The sequence below is a fragment of the Capsicum annuum genome, chromosome 6 (assembly GCF_002878395.1).
Source record: "Capsicum annuum cultivar UCD-10X-F1 chromosome 6, UCD10Xv1.1, whole genome shotgun sequence".
NCBI classification, from domain to species: Eukaryota; Viridiplantae; Streptophyta; class Magnoliopsida; order Solanales; family Solanaceae; genus Capsicum; species Capsicum annuum.
In genome coordinates, this window is record NC_061116.1 from 191,524,183 (window position 1) to 191,541,851 (window position 17,669).

Genomic DNA, 17,669 nt, shown 5'->3' on the forward strand with positions numbered 1-17,669 from the left:
AGTAGAGTAAAATAAACACGTAACAGCAAGGGACTATTCTGTTTGATTGGATCAGTTGATGAAAATGAGTTCAAATGTATGTTTTATACAATCCTGAAAATAATATACTGCCGAATGCTCACATTTACGTATGATATCGCTTTGATTGCACTGGGATCTGGTATCCAACAGTATCACCGAGATCCTCCCCTTTTTCAGAGCATATTCGAGCGGCAACTGATATTGCTGATATACGGCGAGGCTGAGTGCATATGATGTTACAGTCTGCACCATGAAGGAATGATATCTCCTCTTGTAGAATAGATTGAGGGAGTTGTGTAGTCTTTCCACAACCGGTCTCTCCGGAAAATACCAATACCTGTGTTGACCATATAGTGAGTATATTCTTCCTTAAAACGCCCTAGCAGGCTTGTAATGAGATTTAAAAGCATCGAAGCACCACAAAACCACCAGTAAATTGAATTTAACAAAAGGAAACTTTATTCCAAACATGCCAATTAACCTGGGTATTTAATAATGAATGTGGTTTTTCCGTAAAACTACTATCATAGTGTTAATGTCAATGAAATACCAAGTTAGTTCAAAGCAATTAAGGAAAACAACTGCCATACAATAAAAACATCCATCAGTAAATTGCATATTACCGATATCTGAAGTGGACATCCTAACGTAGATATCGTGTCCTGATGAAGATAGTTGTCTGATGTCAACCAGCTCCCCGATCCATAGCAAGCACCCGCTTCCTCCATTGCGTATGTCCAGATTAACATAACCCATACACAAACGATGCCTGGCTGGATAACTTTCAAGACTCCCGATTTATCAGTAAGTGGAACCAGCCTATTAGCAACCCAAACAGGTGTAGTAACAGAAGTTTTCTTGTACCATATTCCAACATATCAATTTGAAGCATCTCCCGGACTGAAAAATCCCAACTCAAACGTTCCATCAGAGGAAACAATAGTGTCACCATCTTTGATGAACTGAGTAGTATTTGACTCACCTGCAGAATATCTGAATTCAGCATCCATTACAGAAGATTCATAAGAGAAAGAAGTTTCTGAAACAGCTATATACGGGCCAGTGACTCTTCTTGCTCCTTATTAAGTGTGTTAATACTTAAAGTTAGTATGTAACTTTAAATATACTCATGCCAGCATCATTTGTTGACATAAACTATAACTTATAAAAAAAATTAAACGAAAGATTTTACCGCAAACTCCTGTTCTGCAGCCTAAAGAATGTACATTTAAAAAAAAAAAAAAAAAAAAAAGAGAGGAACTTTTGCACCAAAGAGAATTTGTATTCCCTCATTTGCATCTTTAAGTCAAGTCCATTAATAGCGAGGTACTTTTTTGTGAAGGAAAAGAAATCATAAAAAGTTAACAAAATTATTTCTCTTTTGAAGTTCAAGCTTCTCTCTCTATCTTTTCATCTCCCAAGTTCATAAAATTCTTGTAAGTTGGTATAAAAGGTTTATACTATAATTCAAGTGAAAATGATACTTCCTTTCTTCACTAAATTTCGAATTCTCGAAACTATTTCTTTGTTTGGTCTTAATTCATTCAACTTTTCTTATGTTAATACATTCAGAACAATTATCATATTTTAAATTAGAAGAAAATTGCCCATATTGGCCTGATAAATGACCTATAAACAATTCATCAATGAACAAAACAAAACATCGAATAAAACAGAAAGTTAAACATGGAAGGGAACCAAGAGGAAGGGGAATTACATACCACTTGGGTCTCATATTGACACTTGTAGAAATGCAGTTCTTCAGGTAACTTCCGAACCTCGGATTTCAAATGGTTCGCCACTACGATCAACCTCACTGCATCAATCTCATCATCAAAACCAATGCAACAGCCATGCCCAAAAGATACAAACAGCTCAAATACATAGCAATATCATAACAGTAAATGTTAACAGCATTACTATATGCGAGACTTTCATAAATTAGAGTAAATTTATCAGGACATATGAAGCAAGAAACTTGTGAGCATTATAAGGTTTCCATAGTATTAAGAGATAAATAAACATGAATATGCCATAATTACCGTCAATAACATTAATCCATTTTTCTTGAGCTGAACCCCGAGGGTTGATATTCCACCAAGCATTCAAGACATCATACTCAAGTTTAGGTAAAGAGGTGCTATCACCAGCAGATAAAAGAATTATGAGATAAGAGAAAAAAGTACTAATAGAATTTTGAGTAGTAGATGCACGAAACATGCCACCACATGCTTTGAACATATTTGAGGCATTACAAAGTTCCTTTTCCTTAAAACAAATTATCTCCAAAGATTTCTTTCTTTGCATAGAGAGTTTCGTTAGGTAGATCCAATGAGAAAACCAAGAGTCATTCAAACATAAACAAAGTAGCACAGATGACAATTGAAAATGATGTATTGAGAAAACACCAAAGGAAAAGTGTGTTTTCACATGGAGATCCGCTTGGGGTGCCGTCATTACAGAGAAGAATCCGAGGAGGAAGATGTTAAAATGCTTAATGTAAAGGTTGAATACATTGACAACACTTAAACTTCTCCGGATTTTTCGTCAAGCCATCTATGAACTACTTGTGCTCAAATTGTGCAGCACGTTACTGAAACAATCAAGAAAATAGAATGTGTGCACTTTTTCTTTTTTTTTTGGTGAGTGAAGGGTAACTGAATTTGTGCACTTTACACGCAAAGAGATGGCAAAGAAGCCAACGGAAGAAAGACACATGCCTCTTAAACCCAAAAAATCCCACCAAAAAAAAAAGAAGAATTTTTTATACAAAAAGAGGGAAAAAGTCCGATTTTTTCCAACTACACTCCCCGTTCATCTTTTCCTAATAACTGTGTTAGCCAGACCAGCTTGCACGTACCTCAAATAATTTCACAAGGTAGTTTCTACCTCCCACCATCATAGGTGATAGGTAACTCTATCTGAAGCTTGGACAGATGGAAGAAATTGCGTAGTGTGTTTGTCTCTCCTAGGATGTGAACCTGAGACCTCATTATTTTCAACCCACGTCACTTCATGTTATCTTTCCGTATTCCATAAAGACGATCCCTCCTCTTATCTTTCCACCATTAAAACTAGAACTACCAACACCGAAGAGAGAACAAAATTCATACCCTTCTTCTTCCTCTCCTTTCCTCCATCCATCTTTTTCTCCCTTTCGTGATAGAAGGCCAATCAAATTTGAAGACATAGCATCTAACTTGAACGTAGGTAAATCACTAAATTTTGCAATACAATCTTCCTTCAACTGTAATGGAAATTAACTCTCCAACTTTTATACTGTTTGCTCCATCTCCACGAAGAATCATAGCTAAATAGCCCTCTTCTTTGCACTCTATCACGACTGTTGCTTTATTCAATTACACTTAATGGAGGACTTCACTCGTAGAAAGTTTATCATCATCTAACTCAACAATTAGGCAACATTTCCCCGTCATTGTAGGTGAAAGAGGTGGTACCCCAATCGCTTGGAGTGGAAAATGATCTGAAGCAGTGGAGAAATAGTTCCTTTAATTCTCTTATCTGATTAAGGGAACCCTTTGGTATCATATTAAGGGTGCCCTAGCCTTGTAAAACAAAAGCTATCCTTGCTGATAGCGGTCCTCAATGTCAGATGAAAGTTCGAAGTCGTTAATCCTACCAAATAACTAATAATACCATAAGTGAAATCTAGGGAGGATAGACTGCATGCAGACCCTTGGCTAAAAAAAATAATAGTAACAACACGATAATCAAAGTGCAATAAAACACAACCAGAAACTCCATTAGTAATATTACAACTACATAGAAAGATAAGTGAGACACCACTCTACTACCTACTAACCTCACTCTAATCAATTTCCTCCACAACCTCCTATCAAAGGTCATGTCCTCGAGAAAGCTGAAATAAGGCATAAATCTCAACCTCCATCCTTTTTGTTATTTTTTGCCTGCACAACCTCCTATTAAAGGTCATGTCCTCGAGTAAGCTGAAACTAAGGATAAATCTCAGCCTCCATCCTTTTTGTTAATTTTTTATCAAGAGGATAAATCTAAACCTCCAATAATATCTTTCTTTGTTAGAGGTATAAGACCAAAAGAAACACCATGACTCTTGATGACTCCTGAATCAACTATTCACATGATACAGAAACTCTCTTCATTGCACCTATATCATTGGTACTACCCTTTTTTCTTCTCTGCCACATTCTAGAGACATCTATCTAATTGCCAACCCTATGTTTAAAAAGCACAACTATTTTAACAAACTCTATCTACTTGCACCATCCTGCTAACTATCAGGAGAAATGTATAGAATCATGCAATCGCCACGAGAACTCAACAACAATAACAACAAAAAACCCAGTATATTCCCATCTAGTGGGGTTTGGGGAGGGTAGAATATACGCAGTCCATACCACTACCTCTAAAGAAGTAGAGAGGCTGTTTCCGATAGACCCCCAGCTCAAGACACAGGACAATATACAAAAATATTCAAAGCATGAAACATGATAAAACTAACATAGATACAACATCCACAAAAATAATATACATTACCAAACAAAAGACACCAAAACCCTCCTAACTACGGAATACGATTCATCCCCCACCTTATCCCTCTATCCTAGTATTTTTCCTCCAAACCTTCCTATCCAGGGTCATGTCCTCAGTGAGATGTAACTACTCCATGTCACGTCTAATCACTTCTCTCCGGTATTTCTTCGGTCTACCCCTACCCCGCTTGAAACCATCTAACGCTAGTCTCTCACACCTACGAACTGGGGCATCCGTGCCCCTCCTCGTCACATGACCAAACCATCTCAACCTCACTTCCCGCATTTTTTCCTCCACCGATACCACTCCCACCTACAACAACAACAACAAACCCAGTGTATTCCCACTTTGTGGGGTCTGGGGGGGGTAAGATGTACGCAGTCCATACCTCTACCTCTGATGAAGTAGAAAGGCTGTTTCCGAAAGACCCCCGGCTCAAGTTACGAGATATCAAACAAACACATAGTACAGCACAGAAGCAGATGACCTAACATAGATACTGCAGCCATAAGGAATATAAAACAGAGTAAAGCAGGAATGCAGGAATATAAAGCAGAGGAAAGCACACAGATTCGTAACAAACATAGAACACGGAACACGGAACAGAACATTGAATACGGAATCATACCAGGAATACACCCCCACCAATTACCTCCCTACATTAGCGACCCGAACAGGCCCTAATCCTCTGCCGTAATTCGCGTCTTCCAGACCTTCCTATCTAGGGTCATGTCCTCGGTAAGCTGTAACTGTTCCATGTCCCGCCTAATCACCTCACCCCAGTACTTCTTCGGTCTACCCCTACCCCGTCTAAAACCATCCAACGCTAGCCTCTCACACCTACGGACCGGGGCATCCATGCCCCTCCTCTTCACGTGTCCGAACCATCTCAATCGTGCTTCCCGCATCTTACACTCCACTGAAGTCACCCCAACCTTCTCCCGGATAGTCTCATTCCGAGCTCTATCCCTTCGGGTCAGTCCACACATCCAGCGCAACATCCGCATTTCTGCCACCTTCATTCTTTGGGTGTGGGAGTTCTTAACTGGCCAACACTCCGCTCCATACAGCAAGGCCGGACGGACTACCACCCTATAGAATTTACCTTTAAGCTTGGGCGGCACCTTCTTATCACACAGCACCCCCGATGCAAGTTTCCACTTCATCCATCCCGCCCCGATACGGTGCGAGACATCCTCGTCAATCTCACCGTTACTCTGGATCACGGACCCGAGGTACTTGAACTTATCCCTTTTCTTTACCTCCTGCGCTTCTAGCCTCACCACTACCTCATTCTCTCGCCTTACGTCATTAAACTTACATTCCACATACTCTGTCTTGGTTCTGCTCACCCTGAACCCTTTAGACTCCAGAGTTTGCCTCCACAGCTCTAATTTGTCGTTCACACCCCCTCGCGTCTCATCTATCAGGACTACATCGTCTGCAAAAAGCATACACCACGGCACCTCCCCTTGGATACGCCGCGTTAACACATCCATTACTAGCGCAAACAAAAAGGGACTAAGAGTAGATCCCTGATGCAATCCTGTCAGGACAGTGAAATGCTCTGAGTCTCCTCCCGCCGTCCTCACCTGGGTTTTCGCTCCCTCATACATATCCTTAATTACTCTGCTATATGCCTGCGGTACTCCACTCACCTCCAAGCATCTCCAAAGCACCTCCCTGGGGACTTTGTCGTACGCCTTTTCTAGGTCGATGAACACCATGTGCAAATCCTTCTTCCTTTCCCTATATTGCTCCACCAACCGCCGTACCAGGTGAATTGCCTCCGTCGTCGAGCGGCCGGGCATAAATCCGAACTGATTTTCCGAGATAGACACTATCCGTCTCAGCCTCACCTCGACCACTCTCTCCCAGATCTTCATAGAGTGACTCAGTAACTTAATCCCCCTATAGTTATTGCAACACTGAATGTCCCCCTTATTCTTATAGAGGGGGATCATGGTACTCCACCTCCACGCCTCGGGCATCTTTGCTGTCCTGAAAATTTCATTGAACAATGCAGTCAACCACCTTACACCAGCCTCTCCAACGAACTTCCAAAACTCCACCGGTATCTCATCCGGCCCCGTCGCCCTACCCCTTCGCATCCTGCGGACTGCCTGTCTAACCTCGTCTACCTTAAAACGTCTACAATAGCTAAAATCCCGACACTCCCCTGAGTGCTCCAGTTCCCCTAACACAATAGCTCTGTCCCCCTCGTCATTCAAGAGCCTATGAAAGTACGACTGCCATCTCTTCTTTATGTGGCCGTCCTCCACCAACACTCTACCGTCCTCCCCCTTAATGCACCGCACCTGATCGAGGTCACGACCCTTCCTCTCCCTAGCCTTAGCGAGTCGGAACAACTTTTTCTCCCCTCCTTTCCCCTGTAACCCTGCATACAAGCTCTCAAAAGCAGCCGTCTTAGCTGCCGTGACCGCTGACTTCGCCTCCTTCCTTGCTAGCTTGTACTCTTTCCTGTTTACCCGCTTCTCCTCTTCGTCCTTACTTTCCACCAACTTAGCATACGACTCTTTCTTGGTCTCCACTTTCTTCCCCACCTCTTCATTCCACCACCAATCCCCCCGATGATGTCCGGCCCGGCCCCTAGAAACACCCAACACCTCCCTTGCATTTTCCCTGATGCACGCTGCCGCCCTGTCCCACATATTATCCACGTCCCCCCTACACTCCCACACCCCCATTCCCGCCAACCTCTCCCCTATCTCCCACGCATTCACTGGCGTCAAACCGCCCCACTTAATTCTCGGTCTACACTCCTTACTCCTCCTCTTTTTATTCTTCTTCATACCCAAATCCATAACCAAGAGCCTATGTTGGGTCGAAAGGTTCTCACTCGGGATGACTTTACAATCTTTACACAGCGCCCTATCCCCTTTCCTAAGCAACAAGAAGTCAATCTGGGTCCTGGCTACCGCGCTCCGAAAAGTGATCAGGTGGTCGTCCTTCTTCGGGAAGCCCGAGTTCACCACCACCAGCCCAAACGCCCTCGCACCTTCTCCCGAATAATCTCATTCCTAACTCTGTCAGCCCTTGTAAGACCACACATCCAACGCAACATCCTAATTTCCGCCGCGAGAACTCGTGATAATGAAAAAACCAGGATTCATGCAACTAATGTGACAGACTTAAGAGAATGCAAAACCAACCTAGGAAAAGGAAATTCACAGCTATGACCACTTCATCCCTCTAGACGCACTAAGAATACTCATAGTACGTCTCCCTGCTAGAACTCTTCATCTGAACAATTCTCACTATTTTCCTGTTTATTTTTCTGGTGGGACTGTTTGGTAAGTTTCGGTTTATTTCTCTTTCTGCTTTTAATTGATGAAAGGACAACCCTGTGCACTAAAACTCCCACTATGCGCAGAAATATCACTGCTACAGAGTGCAGCCTACCACTAACTATAACCACAAATTCCATTAGACACTCCTTCAAACATAAATAACACTTAGCACACAACAAATCAACTATCAGAATACTGAAAACTTCAAAATAGTATTGGAGCAGTCCGTGGAGCTAACAAATGCAGCATTTCAGATCTTAAAGCAGCAATGTAATTACACAAAACACACAACTGGTACATCTCTTCTCATTTTCAAATCTTGCACCATCAACTGCATACCACCCCTAGTAGAAGGGTCAAAAAGAGGTGATCAATAGAGATATAGTCATTACTTAGATGTTCCTGCTCAAACTCACCTACTGACGGATTTCTTTATTTCCCCCTAGCTGGATGGATGGTATAGCACCACTCCATTATTCATTTATATAGACCACATGCTTTGAGGCCTTCCATGATCAATCCCATCGCATACACTTGCTCTATATTTTAGGTGATGTAGTAGAGGAGCAACTCTATAAGAGATTTCAAATAAGGCAGGTGATGCTCTATTTTATTAAGTTCCATTCAATGAGATCAGAACATCGAAGGAGGCGTATGACAACATCCACATAACTGATAGGACATTTCAAGAGGGTGATCGGGTCTATCTTAAAATATAGCACTATTGACAACAAACTCTATCTGCTGCTCATTTCTCCAAAATGGCAGCCACGTATTATGATGCTACCAAATTTTGAAAAAAAGATAGGTAAGTTAACTTACAAATTATCTTTACCTTACCAAGTCACCTTGAGGTAAAAAAAAAAATACCAATACAGCTACAAGATAAATCACAACATCAGAAGTAAAGAACCCAGCCCCCAAATGATCAAATCAAGTCAACAACACAAAAAACTCATCAAAATCTCATTTTTCAAAAACTCTAACAAAATCTAAGAATTCATAACAAAATCTAAGAATTCATACGAGTCAAATCCTCTATCTCCCACTTGTACACGTCAGTCTCGGCGATAGCATCAAGATAAATCCTGCCTCTACAGATCTTCTTTTTGTAGTAGTATAGAACAAGCTCTTCTTCTATGAAATCTAAACCCAGATGGGAAAACACTATTTTTTCAAACACTCAGGAATATAGTGTTGATAAATCCATCAAAAGATTCATCTTCTTGAAATCCACAAAATAACCTGAACACCACTTCAAAAATCAATATAATTTTTTCAATTTGAGAAAGTAAAAGCTGGTTCTTCTAGTCTAGATGTATGGAGAAAAGTAAAATAGGATATCCATTGTTTGTGTGGACCGAGAATGAGAAAGATGGATGGTTCCATAGCCAGAGAGGTAGGATATTTGTTAGATGCGAATTTACTATATTGCCCTTGGTCGTTCCTTTCTTCACATTTCTATATAGTAAAAATAAAAAAATTATATATATATATATATAATAAATACGTCATTGCCAGTAAAGTCTTTCATTTTTTTTTATTTTTTTTTAAAATAGAGTAAACAGGCTCTTGCTCTCTGTTGAGTATAGATTTGAAGACTCAGATAAAATCATTTTGCAATATGGACAAGCTTTATGAAGCAATTTTATCCCAACAGAGATGGATAACTCCTGCTTCATAATAATAAAGACACACAACTACCTAAATTTACATAACGAAAGAGAATAAACAAGATTCTCTTAGCTCCTTCAGATGGATTCATAATGGAAACCCAGACCAATACCTCACCAGTAGGACACTGTACTTTTTTTTTCTTTTATTGGAGGGAACCCTCAGCCACTACCCTTGGGTAGCGCACGGGGTAAAACCCGTTCCTGTGCAATAGCTGATAAACCACAATTATTCAAAACAAATTAACTTTAGATTTACTATTTTACCATTAATTTGATAATTTATAGCCATACAAATGTCCGTGGCTTGATTTAGCTCACAAGTTCGGATTTGTTCAGCTCTCCAGCAAACAAACTACATGTTCATCACATTATTTACTTATTTTTGGCTCTGCAAGATGTTGTGGACCTCTTCTATACCATCAACAGCCTTCTATTGGACCAGATACAACATTCAAATCAAGTTATAGCAGAAACTGAATCATAATATAATCCAACATATCATCAAAACGAAAGATCCCAACATCCCAAATACTTAAGAAGGATTCTAATGGAAACTCTGACCAACAAATCAGCCAAAATACACACAAAAATCACAACAGTAAGCCTTTTTTAATCAGTAGAATAAGCGTCTTTCCAAAAAAAGTTGAAAACAGATTAGGAAGAGAATTACCTATGCAGCTTGTTGAGGACGATTGATGGAACAAGTAGCCGACTTTAAGTAGAAGAGAGCTTTATTTACAATTTAATAGTTTAAAAAAGTTTCAATTTTACACATGGTTGTACCATATAAGGATTAAAAAAAAAAAAAAATTATTTTCTTTAACTAAGCTAAAGCAAATCATTCGTTTTTAAACGTTTCTACTGTAGCAATGTCTATATTCTAGAGAGATCGTTCACTGCATTTTTGTGGTGATAATGGAATACAGATGGTCGATTTTTATTTTAGATATGGCAGAGAAAGCTTCAAATATCTTAGATATTTGGAAATCAGCATGTTATATAATATAGTAATTTAATTTAAAAAAATAATTATGAATCACCTTTTATATCCTTGGTCGTCCACTTCAAGGTCTTTCTATATAGTAGTAATAAAAATATAGTATTTTGGCATGCTAACTTGTATGCCAATTGTTCTTTGTCAGTATTTATCGCGCAAATACAAATCACATATTTTTTTCATTAGAGAAACCAAAGTGCTAACTTTGTAGACTTCAATGTGATAGGTGACAGAATCCCAAATATCGTTGACTGGCAGGTATATATGCATAATATGACAGTTTTTTTATAATGAACCTTGGGGATTTATTCCTTCAACGTATAAACATAAGAATGAAAGCGAAGATGAGCGCCAATGAATGGGTGAAACCAATTGACATACTCATTTTTATGAGGTGTGCATGTTTACACTTTAAAAAAAAAGGTATGTGTTATTATAACTCATTTTTTATTTATTTTTTCATTTAAATATGACACTAATTTTTATTTTCTTTCCAAACTAAATAGTTAGCGTGGATCTGAAATTTATTGAGAATCAATTATTCGTGATATTTTCTTACTATATGTCATACTTCGTGGAGTATATAATTGAAAACAATTACTTTAGAGGTAAAAAATAAGTGCTTCTATTTGAATTAAAACCAAATAATGTTAAAAGCAAACGAGAGTCCACTAGATATTATATTGAAACTGTAAATTAACATGATCAATCAAAATTTATTGTATAGCTTATTCTATTATTAGCTAATTACTAATTTAGGGCCTAAAAAATTGGATAAAAAATCTTCATGCAGATTTTTGGATGGATGGACGATGAGCTGCCTTGGGGTGGGTGCGTTGCTGGTTGATCCGCAACACCGCGAGACTTTTCATTGTTTATTTTTAGTTATTTTATGCATGTTAATAATGAAAATCGTTTAAAATATAAGAATAGTTAATCTTTAGAGATTTGTTACATAACTAAAAATAAGTACCAATAAATATTGAAATCGTATGAGGAAATCCAAATATAATTTAATTAAACTACAGAAGTAAAAAAAAAAATAAACAAAGACATCTCATTATATTTACTGAAAGCAAGCTAAACCGTACAACTCATCTGTAACCACCAACTCAGAATCAAAATAATCGAAAGTAGACCTCAAGTTGGGGGTCTGCAATGATATCAGAAGTAAGCAAAAATGGTGTGCTGTTATTGTTCACAACACCCTGCTCTGCAACAGGGGGCATGGCATAGCAAAGATTCATAGGCGATTCTGGCTGCAATGGTGGTTCAATTAAGCATTTGATTCCCTTGATGTTGTGACAACTACATTAGAAGAAAGTTATGATCAAACAAGAGACATTTCTTTCTCCATTCACTAATTTAACTTAGTGATATCACAACCTATAGCATGGAAAGACTAAACACTTGAATCTTCATATTTAAAGCTAAAATTAGAAGATAGGCAAAAAGGATGAATACTAATCAGATGCACAACTTAAGAAATTAAAACTAAATGAATTGCATTGCTAGGCATTCTTATTGAGCATATTTTTATTATGACCTAGCCTTAACAATAACACTGTCTAATGGTTGTAAGCAAAGTTTTAACTAACATGCCTTTACAGAGAGGATAGTGACGAGATACATACATACATACATATATATATATATATATATATGTACTGAAAATCTGGTAAAACAAACCTGTGGAAAGAATGAAATAATATGCAACACCCTAATATGCAACACCCTCATAGTAGAACGTACCAATAATCATTACTAATATCACCCTCATAGTAGAAGTGTATAATTTGTTATTTTAATTAGCTAGATTCCTTGGACAAACGTTGCCTAATCTTTCCAAGAGGTCGAGGTGATAATTACTTTTTAGTAGTACTAACTACTGATACAAGTATGGTAAGTATAATTAATTAGTTATGTGTCATTATGGTCTTAGAAATGGAAATGCTGACTGTGATACAATTAATCATCCTTTTTCAGATGCATGGACTTGCCTATCACTTTTGATACCTTGGGTATTTTAGTTTAGCATTGACTGAAAAGCAAATATGCAATAAGTATTTCTGTTAACCCTTGTGACAAACATGTCAATTAGCACAGGTAACTGATAAAATATAGTACACATATATGTAGAGATTGAACTCATCTGCTAGATTGCACAGAATGTATGATTTATTTTATGAAAAGCACCTTTAAGCAAAAGCTCAATCATGTGTAGTATGTTGACCATCTTTGGTTGTGTCTATGCACCAAAGCTGTTGTAGCTGCATATAAAATAACAAACATAGATGGTAAAGAATAAAATCTGAGTGAAAATCATTTTAATTATGTATATGCAGTCACAATAGCTTGGCAGTAAATGAAAACAATAGCAATAGCTTTGGAAAAACCCTCTCTTCAACAATCAGATAGACACACTCAAATAGTTTGCAAAACAAAATTTAGTCCCATCTGATTCAATTTTCTTGACCAAATTATTATTAGATTTAACTCATTAACAATCTATACCAGCTGCATGATTGACAAATCTGCTAGAAATAAGCATTTCCGCATCAGACACATTATGCACTGCCTTTTTCTGGTAAAAGTAGTTGATTTATGTTAATAACAAATTAAAGAGCGTCGTCATTAATTACAAATAGTACAGCTCCTTAGAGCAAATAAGTTCTTAAAGCGAGCCAAAATATTACTAGTACTAGTAGTTTTCCTAACAAATATGTCTTAAGAACTATCCCTCTAGCAAAACAAAGCAAAATAAAGGAGGGGTAGGCAGAAAGGTAAAGTTCTCCAAAACATGCTCGCGTCGTTCCTTCCACAGCCAAATTGTCTGCAGCTGCGTTGGTTTCCTCCTCGAATCTACAAAACATCAAATGCACATTTCAAGTTTAAGGGTTAGAGTTATTCAAGCTCCTTGAATTTCGCTAAACACAAAAAACAACCATATGCATTTTTGATCACTATTAATCTATAAGTAAATGGAAAATTTTAACTATAACAGAAGGCTTGTAGTTGCTTTGCATGTGACTAGACTGAACAAAGATAAAGACAAAGCTGCACACAAGCAGGGGATTCATGAAAACTATATGCAGTGTTTACATATTTCAAAGAGAACCAGTAAATTTATTCTTTTGACTCCTGAATGTACTTGTACGAACTACGCACCAACATAGAGGAATATATAAGTACTACTGCTGTATTTCATTTTTTAAAGAAACCTCCAAGGTGCTTTTATGTAGGAAGTGCTATTGTGAATATATAGAGGTAAGGCGTACCCAATCAGAAGCAAGATTACTGGTACGACCAAATGGACAATTTAATCATCTTTGACTTCACCTGATGCAACAAAAAACAAGTAGTTGCTTAGGAAAACTAATGACCAAAACAACCAAGACAGAATGCAGGGTGACAAATATTTCATACATTTAGAAGCATCAAGATATGTTACACAAGAGTTGTCTTTTATCATCCTAACAACATCAACATAGAGGTCCCATCTAAACCACCACAAGGGCGGATCTAGAGTGTCGGATGAGGGTTCCAGGAACCCATCCACTACTATAGATCCCGTAAATATATTAAAAAACAGAAGTCAATAAAATTTTATACATGGGAACCCATACACAAACTGAAGGCTGGCTGGATGGCGTAGAAGGGACCTTGAATAGCTTATTTTACTCTGTGAACATGGGATCAATCCTGATGGGGGTTGTCTTTTCAGCATTATTACATAGTAGTTTATTGTATCAGGAACCCACTACTTTAAAATTCCTGATGGGTTGACTCTGCTAAACCATTAGAGCAAAACAATCCAACGCTAACTGAAAACTAGGTAAGCACAAAGGCCATTGATAACAGAGGAAGAACTAGTTCTACAGAGAACAAATAGCCCGGCCTCGTTAATAAGAATAATCTAGAGTCCAAAGTGTGTTATCCAGGAAAGGAATGTAAAATCTGCTGGTTTACTGAACAATTAGATATAAAGAACAAACTTTACATTTCACTTGGAAGCAATGCAATAGCAATTGTAAGGGGGAGAGAAACTTACATAACACCTCGCATTGAAGTGGATGCATGAGATACGGACCCGGGTTTAGAGGTTTGTTCTGGCAGGAAGATTTCTGGACCTTAAACTCGTCACTCAGATCAAGCGTGCATGTAGACACAAGAGAATGGTAGTTCCTGGGAGAGTAGAGGATAGCCACAAAGAACCTTCGGCATGAACCCTTCTTTCCTAGATAACGAAGAGAGTAAAGAGCACGTTTATCGTTAAGAACATCTTGGTGAACAGTGTTTGTTACGTCAAACTCACATATTATTGTTCCTTCATCAACTTTATTGTCGGGGATGGACTCCAAATCACGAATGATTAGCAAAAATTGTGACTTGTTCCTTTGGAATGAGTACAAGTGATTTTCTACGATAACAAGATGATCCCACCAAGATAATGACAAAAGATGACCCGTGAGAGGTGTCAATGGTTTTCCAATGGTATAGGTATACCAAGTCTGATCCTTGAAGCTGAAAGCAAGAAGAATGTAGCCGTCACGCGACTATACATATAGGGTGGTCTCGTTTGAATGACCACCGTCAACAATCAGAGTGGCAAGTTTATAGGTAACTACAGGATACAAAAGGGTATTGGGTAGAGGTAGTGAAACCCATCCTTTAGAAAGATAACTGATATTCAGCATCTCAAAGTGTGGCTGTGGCTGTCCGCCCTCGGGAATATCAAAAGAGATCACATAAAGCCAGTGATCAATGAAGAAGACGAGTGGGTAACACGTGGGAGCTTTCAACTTTGGGATGCTGTCCATCCATTTCCTCTTGGGAATATCATAAACTTTGATTTCGAGAGGATAAAATAAATGACCATCATCATCTAATTCGGTGTAACCAACAAAGTACAATTTACGGCCACCATCGGTATGTCCCAATTTCATTTTAAGAAACAAGGTTCGTTGGTAGGCCGTAGGAGACAATGAAGTAATTGTTGTTGAATCTAGAAGAAATAGTATCCTTAGCCAAGGCATGGACAAAATCTTCATCTTCTATAAAGAAGATTACAGTGGATGACCAATTCTCGTAATTAGACGGCAAGTGCCGAATCGATTTCCCATCTATCAGCAGCATGGCTATATCTTCTTTTTATCTACCTCCTATTCCTATAACAACAATTCAAAATTCAATATTGTTACCTCCTAGTCTTATAAAAACAATTCAAAATTCAATATTGTTACCTCCTATTCCTATAACAACAATTCAAAATTCAATATTGTTACCTCTTAGTCCTATAACAACAATTCAAAATTCAATATTGTTTCTGGTATAAGGGTTTAACAAAATACTCAGCATCTCACCTGAGGTGTGCGTGAGAGACAGTCTCGACGGAGTTTTGGTGACTTGGGGTCTAGGGCTGCCGATCCGATCTCAACAAACAATCTGCTTCTCTTCGTCTCATGCTTCCACTTGAATACCGCCCAAAAACTAAACCTAATTCTCTCATTTCATTCCTTCCCACTAACTACATTTCCTTTTATTTACTTATTATTTCGTGAATTATAATAATTTCTATTTCTAATCTCCAATCTATAATAAAATAAAAATGTGAAAACCTTAATTTAAAATTTTTATCTTTCATTAAAATATGTTTTATTTTTCTAAAGTAATTAGTTTAGTGTAGGTGCGTATAATAAAATAAATAAATACACACTGCAAAGCAAAATAATTAATATTAAATCAACAATAAACAAAAAATGATAAAAAGAATAATGTGTAAGCTACACCAATTGCATGCTATTTTTGGTTTCTCAAGGTATCCCCACAATCGGCAGCAGTGAGACTAATTCTTCGTTCCTCTATCAGCGCACTAAGCAGTGGGAAACTGACCACAGAGTTTGCTCCATTTGCCAGAGGCGGGAATCAAACCGTCGACCTCTTGCTTAAGGGACATAGCGCTGAACCACTATGCTAACTCTAGTGGTTCAATTGCATGCTATTAATTCCTTATATAGCAAAAAGAGTTGTGCCAACTGTTGTCCTTATTGATTAATAATAGAATTACGTATAATTTTTTCATATACGAACTAAAAAGACGAATTCCATATAATTTTTTCATATATCAACTAAAACTCCTATTATACTCAATATTTACTATTATAAATATAACAATAAAATAATTATAAAAAATAAATAAAAAGATAATTTTATCTAAAAAAAATCTTTTAATAAAAGGTAAACACATACATCAATAAACTATTTACACAACAAGGACCACATTATTAGAAAGTAGCAGTTGATATTAAAATAATTGTTATGCCTATTTTAAATTATATATAAATAAATATTGTATCTCAGCCATTGTTAATTGTGTGTTTCTTGATTTTTTCACAAATATTTAATTGATATGTCCTTTTTCGTCGTGTCTAATTGTTTTGTTCTGATAAAGTCTTATTTATTTTGACAAAGCCTTTATTATTGATATAGATAATTTTCTTCAAATTACAACATATATCACAAAGTGGATTATCCATTAATGAAAGTTTCATTCTGACTCGTAAGGTTTTATTAACAAAGAAAGTACGTGTAAATCTAAATAATATTGGAACATTATGTCATGCAAACCGGATAATTTTTTATAACAATTTTTATACATTAAGAACTCTCTATAGGTCTGAGAGTATAAATAAAGTGTAAGAAGTTACAAAAGTTATCAAAATATAATAACATCACTTTCTCCACTTTATGTCTATAAATTATCATGCAAATTAAGATTGTAATATTAAAATAAATAATAACACCAATAATTTTCTATAACATAATTGATATTTATATAAGTAGAATAATTAACAATTTAGTTATTTGCAACTAACTTTAACCAAAGTTTGAGCTCGTTGTTCATGAAATTTTTTACAATTTTTTTTGGAAAAATTATTTTATTTTTAGTAAAAATTATAGTGTTTGACCATAAGAATGTCAAATCTAATTTGAAATTGTATTTAGAAAAGTGAACACAGGTGAACATGGTCAATGTTTTGTTGGACAAAGGGAGTACAATTCAAGAGTCCTTTTATAGTCACTTTTAATAGAAGTTGTCTTTGGTGATTCTTGAATTTATATCCTTTTAAA

General features: G+C 37.1%; 2 long non-coding RNA genes across 11 annotated transcripts; both read right to left on the reverse strand.

Moving 5' to 3' along the window:
• Positions 1–12: 12 nt before the first annotated feature.
• Positions 13–10,600, reverse strand: LOC107872802. Of its 6 annotated transcripts, none has more exons than XR_007056566.1 (5): positions 7,574–10,533; positions 2,064–4,866; positions 1,743–1,837; positions 645–1,003; positions 13–358 (listed from the first exon to the last, which is right to left on the reverse strand). It is a non-coding gene; the product is annotated as an uncharacterized LOC107872802 (long non-coding RNA). The 6 variants fall into 6 exon arrangements; XR_007056567.1 differs by having other exon boundaries at positions 2,064–2,161; positions 10,212–10,514; XR_007056568.1 differs by lacking the exon at positions 2,064–4,866 and having other exon boundaries at positions 8,892–9,110; positions 10,212–10,505.
• Positions 10,601–11,450: 850 nt separating this feature from the next.
• LOC107874019 lies at positions 11,451–16,208 on the reverse strand. Of its 5 annotated transcripts, none has more exons than XR_007056573.1 (6): positions 15,902–16,097; positions 14,854–15,062; positions 14,590–14,775; positions 13,817–13,877; positions 12,735–13,400; positions 11,499–11,846 (listed from the first exon to the last, which is right to left on the reverse strand). It is a non-coding gene; the product is annotated as an uncharacterized LOC107874019 (long non-coding RNA). The 5 variants fall into 5 exon arrangements; XR_007056572.1 differs by having other exon boundaries at positions 14,854–15,706; positions 15,902–16,093; XR_007056574.1 differs by having other exon boundaries at positions 11,451–11,846; positions 14,590–15,706; positions 15,902–16,208.
• Positions 16,209–17,669: the final 1,461 nt, after the last annotated feature.